Genomic DNA, 15,029 nt, shown 5'->3' on the forward strand with positions numbered 1-15,029 from the left:
TACATGTGTCAGATCAGTAGTAAATATGAAACTTGGCTGAGCAGAGACTATGTGCAGTTAAGACACTGATCAGACGCAGCCACGCCTGTTGAGTTACTCACACAGATGCTGCGACTGTGTATTGTGTCTGTGTATTGCTGGTGACCGTACTGCTTTTTGTCATCAAAGCAAATGTAGCAAGTCACTGTAATAGTTCCTTTGTACTGTCGTGGCTTTCTCCGAAACCAGACCATTATTTGTTGTTGTTTGAAACTGAAATATTATGTATAACTTCTGTATGATTATCAATGTTTTGAGATGTGCTTTGTATCTGTTCCTGCCTCCACTGTTACCTGCTGTTTACTGTGCAGTGGCTGTTTTATGTGCTCTGTGCCAAAATATCAGGGTGTTAATGTTCTCGATTATTCAAGATAAGTGATTACAGTTTCCATTTACAGTTCCGAATTGTGTTTGCATTGTCTTATTTTACACCGACTCAGACGAGGCAAAATCAGTCACAAAATGCATCGAAATCTCAACAGCTTCTGTCGTGTGGAAAAAACTTGAGACTGACTTTGTTGATGAACTTCACACAGTGGTTCAAACATCCTTCTTTTTCAAGCCTGACCTGCACAGGTGCATAGAGACAAGAGAGAGACTGTGTGTGTGTGTGTGTGTGTGTGTGTGTGTGTGTGTGTGTGTGTGTGTGTGTGTGTGTGTGTGTGTGTGAGATTACAAGAGTTGGCATTTCAGCTGCAGAAAGAGGCTGAAAAAAATACTGTATGTTGATTTTACTAATATTTATTTCATAAAGTGGTCACACATAGAATCATCTGGAATTAGATTTTGAAGTTGATGTATAGCCTTCTTTAAAAATGTATCTGGATCCAAACGATTGTATGTCATGCAACCACCTAACAAAATAATATTGAGTAAAATCAACATGCCATTTTTCTCAGTGTGTGGGGGTGCTATTATCAAGTCAAGTATCAAGTACAACTTTATTGTCAAATTAGGTTTTCATTTCCTACAATAAGGTATCAACAAAACAAATTACCTAAAGCAAGGGTGTCAAAGTCATTTTAGCTCGGCAACCACATGGAGGAAAATCAATTCCCAAGTGGACCGGATCAGTAAAATCATGATATATAACTTCAAATAAATAAATACAACGAAACACAAATATCCACTGCAAGAAAAAGTGTGGTTGTACAACTTCTTTTCAAGGAATACAGTACTGTGAAGTGCAAACAATTCAATTGAATACAGCAGTGCATCAAGTAACACTGAACCTGACATTTGGCAACACAACTTTGTCGTCATGTTCTTTATTTCCCGTTTCATTCAACTGTGGTGACTCAGGCTGAACACTGGATGGCACTCATGTAATAACGTATAAACTGTCTTGGACAGAAGAAGAAGAAGAAAACTCACAAAGAAGTGATGACATCATGTCAAATACTGGAGCACTCTGTGTCAAGCTGTAATAACAAATCAATTAAAACCCCCGCCCATTGTGAATTCATTCATGATCACGGAAAGTGGCAACAATTTGCTTGAACGTCGCCGTCGGGATGGCCATGTCATATCAATCTGAACCTAATTTGCATATCTACGATTCCCAGTAGCATTGCGTGGCACTGTGCATTTAATTAAATTATGAGGATGTTAATCTTTGTTATATATGTGTATGTTACCAGTAGTTGAATGTGTCATATTTAATAGATGTGTATTTGTTTGTGTTTTTTTTTTTTTTTTTTTTTTTTTTTTTAACAAACCATGAATTAAGGTTGTGTGTAAAACAATGACATCTAGGCCACTTGCTTGAACAAGTTGATTTGCTTATCAATTTGCAAATATCAAGAAATGTAACACTTTGAATGAGAGTTTTTGAATGACCATATTTTTGTTGCTGTGCAAATTAAAGGAATCAGGGGTATGGTAAAAGTGCAGTGAAATAAGTTTAGGGATGTATCTTGAGTGCAATTAACATTGGCCATTTGACAAATTTGTGGTGGCTACTTATTCAGTCGGGCCGTGCTTACCTTTCTACCTGGTTGCGGGCCTCATCTAGCCCGTGGGCCGTAGGTTTGATAACTTACCCTCAGGCACGCCAGAGGCAGAGACAGTAGAGCTTTAGTAGGAAGGAATTATTTACCAGTCCTATTTAGATAGACTTCTTGCCATTCACATTGCTGTCCTCATAGTGATTGTTATGGCAACATCAAAATGAAGTAGCAATTGCTTTCAACACAAAGGGGTGAAGGTGGTGAGTCTCCAGTGCTCAACTAAGGCTCTCTCTTACATTCAGCTCAACGTTATTTATAGAGCACTTTAAAAACAAACATAGCTGCATACAAATCAGACATAGTTGTGCTCACAGACAAAAACAAAGACTGTTAAAACAATAAATGAATAGCATAAAAACAGTTAACACAATAACCCACCAAAACAATGCTGAGTCTCATGCGCTGAGTTAAAAGCCAAAGATTAAAAAAGTTTTAAGATTAGTTTTAAAGATGGACATAGAGTTGAGCATAAAGTTGTTCCAAATGGAAAGACTGGCAACGAAAAAAAGCTCGATTTCCTCTAAGCATCCACTTAATTCTCCGTACCTCCAGTAGCATCTGGTCCGCTGGCCTTGGCCACTGGGCAGGTGTGTGGAGTTGGGCAAGCTCAGCGAGGCAACATGGGACGAGACAATTGAAAGGAAAATAAACCTTAAATGAACTCTAAAATGTACAGGGTGCAGAGTGGAGGCCAGAATTAGAGTTACGTGCTAATGTTGGCATTTAATTGTATTTCAACTATGGTAAGTGTGGTTATATAGTGGCATTGAAGTCAACTGAGGTCATTCTGGCAATTTGTGCCAATCCATTCATGTTGTTGAGTATCTACTGAGGGACATGATAATATAGAATACCTCTGATATTGCATCAGCTCTCTTCAATTAATTATGAAGGGAGGACTCAACTGAACTGTATTTATAGAGCACTTTAAAACAACCATCGCTGTATACAAAGTGCTGTACATGGAGCAAATATCATAGATACAACAGTAAACAATAAAACAAGAAATTCATAACAAAGACAGTAGAAAGTACAAAAACAGTAAAACTAAAAATCAAGTCTGAGTCATGCTGAGTCAAAACGAAAGAATAGAAAGTAGTTTTGAGACGACTTTTAAAGATGGGCAGTGAGGGGGCTTACCGAATTTTCAGTGGGAGTCCTTCCAAAGAGAGGGAACAGCAACGGAAAAGGCTCGATCCTCTCTGAGCCTCCGCTTAGTTCTTGGTACCTCTAATAATGCCTGGCCCGCAGACCTGAGGCACCGGGCAGGAGCGAAGGAGCTCAGAGAGGTAAGGTAGAGCGAGGCCATTTAAAGATTTGAAAACAAATAATAGGATCTGAAAACGAACTCTAGTCAGTGAAGATATGCCAAAGTAGGAGTTATGTGCTCCCTCTTACGAGTACCATTCAAGAGGCGAGCAGCAGCATTCTGGACCAACTGGAGATCCTTAATGGAGGATTGGCTGACTCCAAAGTAAAGTGCATTACAGTAATCCAGCCGGGATGTGACAAAGGCATGAATTACTGTTTCAAAGTGCTCATGAGAAAGGAGAAGTTTTATTTTAGCCAGCTGCCTAAGATGAAAGAAGCTGGCCTGATTAAATTATACTCGTATCAAGAAGGCTCTGTCATGGCCTGAGAGGTGTTGAAAATTCACAAAGCGACCCCGATAGCGGACATTCCAATGAGTATTGTAAAACTTTTATGGTCTCCCCTTTGAATGTCAGATCATTCTCAGAGCAGAAGAGGAAGTTAATTGTGACCATCTGTGCTTAGATGAGACACAGGTGAGTAACCCTGCAGTCTTGAGAAATAGTAGAAGTAACAAAGACTAAGGTGTTTCATGTGTTAGAAACACATATGTAATAAGTAAGTTTGAATATTCATGTCACTCTCTATCAGAAAACAGACACAAGAGAGGGAACGTGCACGTGCCATCATCTTTGGGAGACTTTTGACATCAGCATGAGACCAAAATAGAAATCTTTATCAAAGAGTCAGAGAAGTTAATTTCTATCACCAATCCATCATTGCCTGGCGGCGGTTCTGAAGCATCCTGCGATGGCCTCGCTCCGCAAAAAGAAATACCGTACACTTCAGATTTGGCATCACAAAAAAAGGATTCGTACTTCTAGTCAGGGCCTCCGTCCGCTGGGATGCCAGCTTTCAACAAAAAAATATCTGACTATAATAAGAGGAGATGCTTTTACTCATGTTGGATGTGGTCTGCTCGTGCCCTTGTGGCTACATGGCCTTGGGGGTAGTTAAAAGGTCCCGTGGAGGCGGGTCTGCTAGCTGGTTGGTCATGGAAATGCTTTCCCTAAGTTTAATTTTATTATAAGTATAAATCGCAAAAGTGGGGAAGGCCCCTAATTGTAAAAGAAACAACAAAATTATAATCAATAAAATAAAAATCGACAAATAGGGAGAAGCTTAGTAGGGGAATTCATGTGCACCGATAAGACATGTCATGTCAGATGAAATTTTCTCACAAAGTGAACCTTGTGTGTGAATGCAGTATACCCTAGAATGTTCAAATTCCAATTGTGAATTTAAATGTACCATAAGTTTCGAAGGTTGCGTGAAATGGGGCTGTTACCTGTCAGATGTCAGAGATGTTAGCGTATGAATAAGTAGCTCGGAAATGAACTGTGGATATCGTCAATTGTCATGAGAAGGAATAAATTGAATTGTCCTGGCCAGGGTCTAAACTTCAGATGACGTCAAGAAAATTCCGATGAGAATTTGGATTAAAGACATGAAACCGAAAAGAGAGAGAGAGAGAGAGCGCTTGCTGCAGTGATTGACTATTCCGTGACATGGAATACAATTAAGGAACGGGATGCCCTTGTCATGGTCCATCAGGGAGCCAAGAGCTGAGTTGTTGTTGGTATGTAATAATAATAATATATTACGTCCAAACCGGTTCACAAGAGAGGGAAGAGAAAAGAGAGAGAGAGAGAGAGAGAGAGAGAGAGAGAGAGAGAGCGCTTGCTGCAGTGATTGACTATTCCGTGACATGGAATACAATTAAGGAACGGGATGCCCTTGTCATGGTCCATCAGGGAGCCAAGAGCTGAGTTGTTGTTGGTATGTAATAATAATAATATATTACGTCCAAACCGGTTCAAATGCGGTGTTTGGTTACATAGCTGGTGATTGTTTGTTTCCTGTCAAAGTCATGAGAAATTTTGACCTGATGATGAATAACATTTGGGACACGGAAAACAGGATGATTTTAATATAGACCAATAAAAAAATATGCGTGAACCTACGGGTAGGCTGTTAAATTATATTACATTATGCTACATTATATTACATCGGTAATGAGCCGCATCTGTTGGCAGGATGATTTTTAAAAATAGGAAATTAAAAGAAGATGAATGGAGATCGGCAGAAGAGAAATGGTATGTGTGCACGTGAATTGTGAGCTTGCAGGACGATAGATTCGGAAGAGTGAACAGCTCAGAGCAACAGCAAGTGAGATAAAACCCAGTTTGGAGGAAGAAGAAGGAGCCATGGAGGCTGTCTATGAGGTGCGAATTGGAAAGGAGAATGAGAAAATAGTGGCAAATGCTGTCAGGATAAAAAGATGATGAGAAATAAATGTTTAACATATAAATTAATTGGAAACTATGACTGACAGTCCTTTGGAATAACTTCAGAGGATGAGGGGCTTAAAGCAAGTCAATTGTTAAGCTAGATGGTTAATTAGTAGGAAAAGAAAAATGTTTCATAAATACAGCAGGTGTGCAGAAATAAGAGAATGGAAAATAGACTCACATGAATCGGTGCATGCAGTTTAATTTAAGAAGGCTACTCATGTTAACAAAGACACAGTGTTGTGATGTTTTTATCCCAATATGTGAGCCACTAGTGTCCACAGTGAGTCCGGGCTTCTCCACGTCTCCACCCTATGTGCCCTTGAACAACAGTAGAGCATCTCCAGCCAAGAAACAAAGACTCAGTTTAACTCATCCAAAGTTGGAAGGGAAAGTGATGATGTACAGTACAAGTTGGCCAACCTGCATTTGGCATTTTGCCTTGTTTTTGATTCATCTAGGCCAGGGGTCAGGAACCCATGGCTCGTGAGCCATATGGGGCTCTTTTGATGATTGCATCTGCCTCGCAGATAAAACAAAATATTCTCGCTTGTTTAATCCATCCATCGATTTTTTTTCCTGCTCATTTCCTGTTCACGGCTGGAGTTGGCTCCAGGAGCAATTTTGATTGGATAATACTGGCCTACGTAGGCCGTTGCTGCGGAAACCGGTAAACGCCCCCTTTTGAATCAGCCCGCTCGGTCATTAGCTCAAAGCTAATCCGAAACTAATAAAATGGCGAACAGAAAAAAAGATGACGAGTATGGTAGACTTCAGGACGAATGGACCGAAGGATTCTCCTTTGTGGAGAGAACAGGTTCTGTTCTGATTTGCAATGACAAAATACCATCGATGAAACGGTCAAATGTGAAGCGGCACTTTGACACACGCCATGCTACGTTCGCATCAAAATACCCTGCGAGAGACAGCGGAAAGGAAGCGTGCAAGCTACTGAGCAGGGTGCAAGATAGCCAGCAGCAACTCCGCGTATGGACCCGGCAAACTGACTAAAATTCCGCTCATTTTGCTGGATTTTTAGCAATCGTGAGGAACGGAAAACCATTCACATTAATGGCGAGTATTATCACAAAATGATTTAAAAGAATACAGTAATCCCTCGTTTATCGCGGTTAATGGGGACCAAAACCACCCGCGATAAGGCCAAATTTAATGGTATACATGCATGTAGAAGTAGATTTTGAAGTAATTAACATGACTTAATGCTGTATACTAATAGATTTAAACATGTATAAGTTAGGTTAGTTTATGAATAACAAAATCCAGTAAACATAATTTTTTTTTTTTTAAGTCCGCAAAAAGTCTGCAAACGGTCCGCGAGGAGCTGCGAAAGACAGCAAAACAACAGCGACTCACATAGAGCAACATATACAGTACTGTACGATGTATATGAATTTATTTATTTTTATGAACATGTTTGAAAAAATCACTGTACATTCAGAGGCTTATTATACTGACATTTTGTTGAATTCACTTTTAAAATACAGTTTTATATAACGCCGATTATAACGTGCTAAACTGACAGCACTCATATATATATATAGCTCTCACTGAAATACATTTCCAAATATTTTGCTTACATGGCTCTCTTAGTCAAAAAGGTCCCGACCCCTGATCTATGCCCTTCAGTTCAACTACCCGATGAGCATGACGAACACCTTTGGTTTCATAAAGCAGCTAATGCTCAAGCTAGGAAATGGTCGACTGGCACCAAAAATTCAAACGTTTAAGAACCATGTACCATTTATATGGTGATCAACAGGCAGTACCTGGTCTAAAGGAACATGTGTTGCTTCAAGATCTATATGTGTCAGATGCTTGTTTTACATGATAGGCCAGAACGGATTGTAAAAGTTATGGCAGGCATCGAGGAAGACCTGCTGTGTGAAGACAGAGTTTTGGAGACTGATTGGAGTTATTTTTTAATCATTTCATTTAATATTTTTACATTGAATTTCATTCATTTCTCTATTTTTTTTAACCAAGCAGGCCAAGAAATGGACGACCCGCTGATAAAATCTGACAGCTCATTTAATGGGTCTGTTAACTATTTTGGACCTTTGACGTCTTGCTTGTCTCCTTCTTCCTTCGTTTGGTCAATAGTTAACTATGCTTTTGGTATTATCTTCGTTTCAGCGCTCGCAAAGTTGTTGTCTGAGTGTGTGTTGCTGACTGCACATGTCAATTAGTGTGGGGCAGAACCCTTTGCGGTTGCAGTGGATTCATGCTAATAACCACTAGATGGCACAGGAACACTAACAAGGAAACAACTCATTGGGGAATATAAAGAGATTGTAACTCCATACATAAAGTGCATCGGATTATAGGGTGCACTGTCGGCTTTTGAGAAAATTAAATGCTTTTAGGTGCGCCTTATAGTGCGAAAAATGCGTATCTCAGCATTGATTTATTGGTGACACATAGTTTACCCTTGATCCACACAACCACATTTTGGCTTTACAGACAAACGCAAACTGTTTGAAAATTTTTTAAAAATTTTGTTAATAATGGTTTTTAGCCTTGTTTCAGGTATCGAACCCAACCAGTTCATATCCACATTCACCGAACCCTTCATTACTGAAAAATAAAAATATAATTTTTTTTACAAATTCAAGACATAAGAAACGCATTAATTAAAAACTGAACAAAATAAACAGAATTAGTATAGTACAAGTAATTAGTATAAAGTATGCATTTTTTTTAATTGTGCACAAAATGAACCAGCTGGTGATGGCCAAGCGGGCAAGTCGTAACCAATTGACACAGTGAGTCGAGGGTGTCTTACCCTCCATGACAGAGGCTCCGTCGAACCCCTGAGACTGATTCACCGAACCCCTGGGGTTCGATCGAACCCAGGTTAAGAACCACTGCGTTGGACCCTCAAAGGTCCAAATTTAACATGTTTATTTCTTACAGTGTATACAAAACAGTGAGCCGGTAGAAAGCGGATAAAGATGGGCAATGTTTAAGGAGATATTTGGAAATGCAGATACCGTATTTTCCGCACTATAGGCCGCACCAACAAGTCTTCCATTTTCTTAAAAGCTCACAGAGCGCCTTAAAATCCGGTGCATCTTGTATATGGTCATTACGGTACTATGTCGACCCCAAGATGGCTCCTTGCTGGAGACATGCTTACAATGTTATAACTTGCTGTTGGTTCAGTGAACTGTGTCGCTGCTTTATGAAATAAGTTTTTGTTGCGGCTCCGAAAAAAGGAGATCTGTGGTGTTGTTTTTTAAAAACAGTCTCAACGAATGCAGGTATGTCTGTCTCCGTGCCTTCTTCATTTCGACTCAAGAGGCGTTCAAGACCGCCTCCGAAAAACGTGAACTAACGATTACTTCAATGAAGCTACGAAAGTTGATACTGTAATAATACATCAAAACTGAAAAGCAAGCGAGGATATCACAAAATAAATTCTATAGCCCCCCCCCTCCCTACAGAATTTATATTGTGATTTCATCATTTGTGAATACACAACAAAGGAATAAATAACTACGACTGACATCTGATAGTTATGTTGGAGCTATGATCAAGGAAATGCCAATGCATTTTTCGGAGGCGGTCAGGAACGCCTCTCAAGTTGAACGAAAGAAGAGAAGGCACGGAGACGGACAAAGACGCACCTGTATTTACTGAAAAAAGGAGAGCTGTGGTTTTATATTTTTTTAAACGCAGACTTTATTAATGGTTTTTGCAGTCTCAACAAATACAGGTACTGTACGTCTTTGTTTTAAACAGGGCATCTCTCCAGGAACCAATCCCTGTTTTGAGTTCGCAACAGGCCGTTTGCCTCCTTTGCTTTCTTTTGTGTCCTCAGTAGGTGCTGAACCTGCATGAAACTACACTGAGGAGAGACAGTGGCAGGGGAGCAAGGGAGCAATACAACTGGGAACTGGAGAGAAGAGAGATGCGAAAGAGAGAAAGGAGAGAAGAAATCATGATGGGAGTCAAAGATAGAGGAGGATGCAAGTGTGAATCTTTCATGTTATCTCACACAACCTTCCTTAATGGCTATTATTATTTACCACACTGTGATCAGCAGTCTAACAGTGAGGATATAATCACATAGTAGGCAGTAGCCTCCTACCCCTCATTCCTTGATTGTTATTTCAATAGTCACACAAGTTGACACGGCACCATGAAATGGGGCTGGGTTCATGGGTTACATAGTCCAAATATACCAAACATACTCATGACTCAAATGTGCTTTTGTTAAAATAAACTGGCAATCTAACTTCAAATGTACAGGTATTTGTGATTTTTGAATGACGTGATTGTGAGTGTGCCCTGTGATTGGATGGCGACCAGTTCAGGGTATACCCCACCGACTCCCGAAGACAGCAAGGATAGGCTCCAGCACACCAGCATCTCTTATTTCATAGATCAATTTTTTTTTTTAATTCCAGCAGTTGAAATAGTCCAAAACACAGCTTTGTACACCTCTTCACAATAGTTCTGAAGGAAAAGTTGGGAGCCATATGTGGTCTATTTCTATGATACAATCAGGGTGAGCTCCACTGCTTTTATCTACTTTCCTCACACTATCTCTGTTTGTTTCTCGCGCTGGTTGCACTCTCGACTGTATTGTGAAATACAGGCATTCGCGCTGCAAATAGGTGTATTAAATGTCATTATGTAGCATTACGGCATTGTATTCATTGGAAATGTTGGAGTCACTGGTTGGGGTACAAATGACTGAGAAAAAAACACAGCATAGAGTAGGGTTTGGCATCCTTTAAATTTGAACAATTCCGTTCAATCTCTGGTTCTAACGATTATCAATTTAGATTCTTTCCTAGGCATCCAAACTATGGCCACGTCAAAATTTGAATCATAAATGTCATTGATGTTTTGCTTTATTGTCTAGCTATACAGTATACAGTATATATATATATATATATATGTGTGTGTGTATACAGTATATATATATATATGTATGTGTGTGTGTATATATATATATATATGTGTGTGTGTGTGTATAGAACGTGATCATAGATAAAGGGCAGAGGAAAGCCGTTGTAGTGGATGTAGCGGTCCCAAGTGATATGCGCCACAACTCTTGTGAGGATAAGCGGATCAGAAGCGGATGTATGGATGAATGAATTTTTCAGCTCATACTGTGGTTCACAATATTGCTGGAAACAATTTTGAAATGATAAATTTTACAAATTTATTTATCACAGGTGGCCCGGTGGACAAGTGGTTAGCGCGTCGACCTCACAGTGCAGAGGTCGTGGGTTCGATCCCGGCTCCGGCCTTCCTATATGGAGTTTGCGTGTTCTCCCTGTGCCTGTGTGGGTTTTCTCCAGGTACTCTGGTTTCTTCTCATATTCCAAAAACATGCATAGTAGGTTAATTGATCACTCAAAATTGTCCGTAGGTGTGATTTGTGAGCGTGAATGGTTGTTTGTCTGGGTGTGCCCTGCGATTGGCTGGCAACCAGTTCAGGGTCTCCCCCACGTATTGCCTGAAATCAGCTGGGATAGGATCCAGCACGACCGCAACCTTTGGGAGGATGAAGCAGTTCAGATCCTAGATGGATGGATAGATTTTTATCACAGTCTATTTTTTTATATCACAAAAACCCAGCAGCCTTTTCATATACACTGGATATTGCTTGCAGACCGACAAGGTTGTGATCAGAATGCCCAGAGTGTGCATGCATTAGCATCCATTCGGTCCAGTATGCTATTGTCTCTTGTGAAGCAGTTCACACACTGTGTGAAATTGGGAGAGTGGCAGAGACAGGCATGATTGAAGTTCCCCGATATCAGGATGAGGGCCTGGGAGTGACATGTTTGAAACGTAGACACGGTGGTGTGGCTGCATTCACCCACAGTAGCGAGTAGACTTAGGAATGAACACTGCCAAGACAATAATGAGTGCAAAATCCTATAGTATCTATATAGTGGCTGCTTTGGACATGTGGGAGCCGGCAACTCTGTTGGAATAACAGCTATAGTAAGTATGAGGAATATCAATATAGGCTGCTTTGCATCATTAAGTGTTGCTACCATCTGCTTTGTAGCAGTTAGTGGCAGGTCTTTCCCTGCAGTACGCCCAAAATAATGGTCACATCCTAAAAAGAAGTCTGACTTAATCTCCATGTCCATATTTTCCCAGCCCTTCTGCCTCCTTTCGCCTAGTTCTTTTATGGACTAAGAGTAACAATAGAAACGACTTATTTCAGTCTGAAAACTTTGGACGTTGATTTGTGCAGCGTGCCTAGTCGTGACTATGAAGTGAGTGAATTCCCTGGAGAAATGGAGGGGCTAATAGAAGACACAGCTAAATGTCAGCAAGACAAACTGCCACTCACTCAGGGGCACTGCAGAATCTGTTATTAAAATGGTGAGACCACAAATAGTGAACACATCCAACATAAAGCTTGGCCAAAATAAACTGTTTTCAGTTTACTCATACCTCCCTTGCAAATTACAGTAAATCATCATGAAACCAACCCTGAGGCGCATGCTTCTTTTATGACCACTGTGTTTCCAAGTTATTTGTTAATCACTTCTTGTACTGTATCTTATTTTGAATATTGATACAAACGACCTTTGACCACAGCATACAATATTTCCTTTAATTAATTAATGAATTAATTTTTTGGTAAAGTTTAATAGGTAACATAACATACAGCATATTCATACTCGTGAAACTATCTACGCAATTAATTAAAATCTTTCGCAATCCCTAGCTCAAATAACTATTGTATTTTCTCTGTGCATTTAATTTAATGAAGCACTCTCTTATGAAGTTTTTTATGAGAGAAAGGTTTTTCCACACAGAGATAATGACATCAAATCCAATCCAAATCACTTTATTTATCCATTAGGAACTTCATTTTCAGACATAGAGGCCCAGCAACACAAGACATGACCAATCACACATACAGTAATTCATTATAACAGATAAAAACAAACAAACAAACAAAAATAAATATGTCAATGGAACTAAAAGCAAGGACAGCTTCAACAACTGGGCAACAATGCATTTATGATTAGAATCAATAGCAGACATCAGCCATTTCGGAGGGGGATTAAGGTGGGGAGAAAGACCAACACCTATGCCCTGATAGTAACAGGACGTAGTGAGAATGCAGGATGTGTGAAGTGTCAGTTGATATCCAGGGGCCGTTTTTATGACTCTTATTGTAAATAATTGTAACTGCTGCGCTTGACCTGTAATTTTACTGCAGATTTAAATGATTTTATTGAGCCTGTTTTTGATTGCCTAGAGTGAGTTTTGGATCACTTACATGTGATGATATTAAATGTGAGAACACATTCAACGAAACATTTATTGGAAGGGACTGAGGACGGATCGGCGAACTTCAAGTATGCAGAGCTTACAGAGGAAGAAGAGACACTGTTCGCATTTTCTGAGAAACGGCGGCCGCAGAGCTACTTGACTGCATGAGCGGCGGAGGGCATCCATGACACAGAGCCCTATGTCTGGATGGTAACAAGCCGATTTTGTTCTGATAACCTGACAATTGTGTTCTAACAAAACCTCTGTAAATTATGGTAAACTGCAACTGATTGCCACCAAAATACAAATGCACACTCCTACTCTTGTCCACTTCAGCCTGTAAAAATAAACCCATCATCAGCACAATATTTTACATTGGGGGTTCGGGGGGTATTTGTTTATCCTCATAGGAGCTCATAATTAATGTCATAAAGTCTCAGACGTTGCCAAGAGTAGGAATATGCATATGAATTGTGGTGGCAACTGGTCAGCAATTCAGGCACGAGGTGACAATGGAACGTGACAAACCAAGCCAGGAAACAATAGAGGAATCACAATGCTTGTCTCCTTCCCTCTATGACATGGATAGGCAGAGATGAAAAATAGCAGCCTATGCTCCCTCTAAACCTCCCAACAAAGAGGTGTTGCAATTTGTGGTAAAAGTCATCACAAAAAGAAAGAAAAAAAACAAATACAGATGTCTTCATTTTAATGCTGATATCATTTTCCAAACCTGTCATAAGGGCCAATGTTCAGCCTATTCAAGTGTCTCTTTAATTTTCTGATGCCAGCTCAACGTGTGTGTGCTGTGTGTGTGTGTGTGTGTGTGTGTGTGTGTGTGTGTGTGTGTGTGTGTCATTGGGGTATAATGAGGTAGGGAGTAAACATGGGCTTTATTTCTAGGTATTAGATGTTCTGCAGCGGCCCGGTGCTCGAATGGTTTGCGCGTCGACCTCACAGTGCAGAGGTCATGGGTTCGATCCCTGCTCCGGCCTTCCTGTGTGGAGTTTGCATGTTCTTCCCGTGCCTGCGTGGGTTTTCTCCGAGGCTCCGGTTTCCTCCCATATTCCCAAAACATGCATGTCAGGCTGATTGAGCTCTCTAATTGTCCCTAGGTGTGATTGTGAGTGTGGATGGTTGTTCGTCTATGTGTGCCCTGCGATTGGCTGGCAACCAGTTCAGGCTGTCCCCCGCCTAGTGCCCCAATACAGCTGGGATAGGCTCCAGCATGCCCCGCGACCCTTGTGAGGATAAAGCGGTTCCGAAAATGGATCGATGGATAGATAGATGTTCTGCATAACAGTGTCTTAAAAAGCCATCTTGTGTGCCACATATCACTATCCAAAGACATGCTCTTCACAAGATTGGTGGTTCAAAAGTTAGTGTCCTATCAATCGGTTTTCATTATAATTTTTGATCTGTATTAGGGGGAAAAAAAGGAAAAAAGGGGAAAACAGGAGCTTGTATTCATGTTTTAATATATTTCATGAAGATATTTGATACAATATTTAGTTTTTAAATGTGTTAATAGTTTTAAATAGGAGTAATTTGGCATACCCGCGTTGCACTGTGTTGTGAAAATCTATCTACTCGACCTATCCATCCATCCATTCACTTGCATCCCTTGAACCCTTGCTCTTTCTGTCACGATCCACAGCCCATGACTATAGGTGAGGGTCGGAAAAAAGAACAGCCTGTAAATAGAGAGTTACAGCTTTCAACTCAGCTCCTTCTTCACCACAGATCGGCCTGTTTATCTGCCATTCCATTCCCTGTCTCAACTCGTGACCTGTCTGATGCACCATCTACCCTACTTGGAGTCCTTGAGGGAGGTGTGGAGAGCACACCTGGTGGGGACTCCATTGGTCTGATGAGGGATGTCAGTGTTCACCTGGGCAATGACCCATCCACCCACCCAAACGTCAGATGACAGGTTAGCCTCTCATCCACCGGAGTGAATGAAAATGAACAGGCAGTGAGCCAGTGGACAAAAAGTATACCCACGCCTACTTGACGCCTCTCATCATGGGCATCCCCAGAGTGGAAGAGAGTCCAACCCCTCTCAATCCTACTGGTACCAGAGCTAAAGATATGTGTGGAT

General features: G+C 40.6%; 1 long non-coding RNA gene across 1 annotated transcript; it reads left to right on the plus strand.

Moving 5' to 3' along the window:
- The first annotated feature begins 1,874 nt into the window (after positions 1–1,874).
- Positions 1,875–13,966, plus strand: LOC109524942 (uncharacterized). Its single transcript, XR_002170051.1, has 3 exons — positions 1,875–1,887; positions 11,710–11,715; positions 13,850–13,966. It is a non-coding gene; the product is annotated as an uncharacterized LOC109524942 (long non-coding RNA).
- Positions 13,967–15,029: the final 1,063 nt, after the last annotated feature.

This window comes from Hippocampus comes, unplaced genomic scaffold, assembly GCF_001891065.2.
Source record: "Hippocampus comes isolate QL1 unplaced genomic scaffold, H_comes_QL1_v1.1 scaffold45, whole genome shotgun sequence".
NCBI classification, from domain to species: domain Eukaryota; kingdom Metazoa; phylum Chordata; class Actinopteri; order Syngnathiformes; family Syngnathidae; genus Hippocampus; species Hippocampus comes.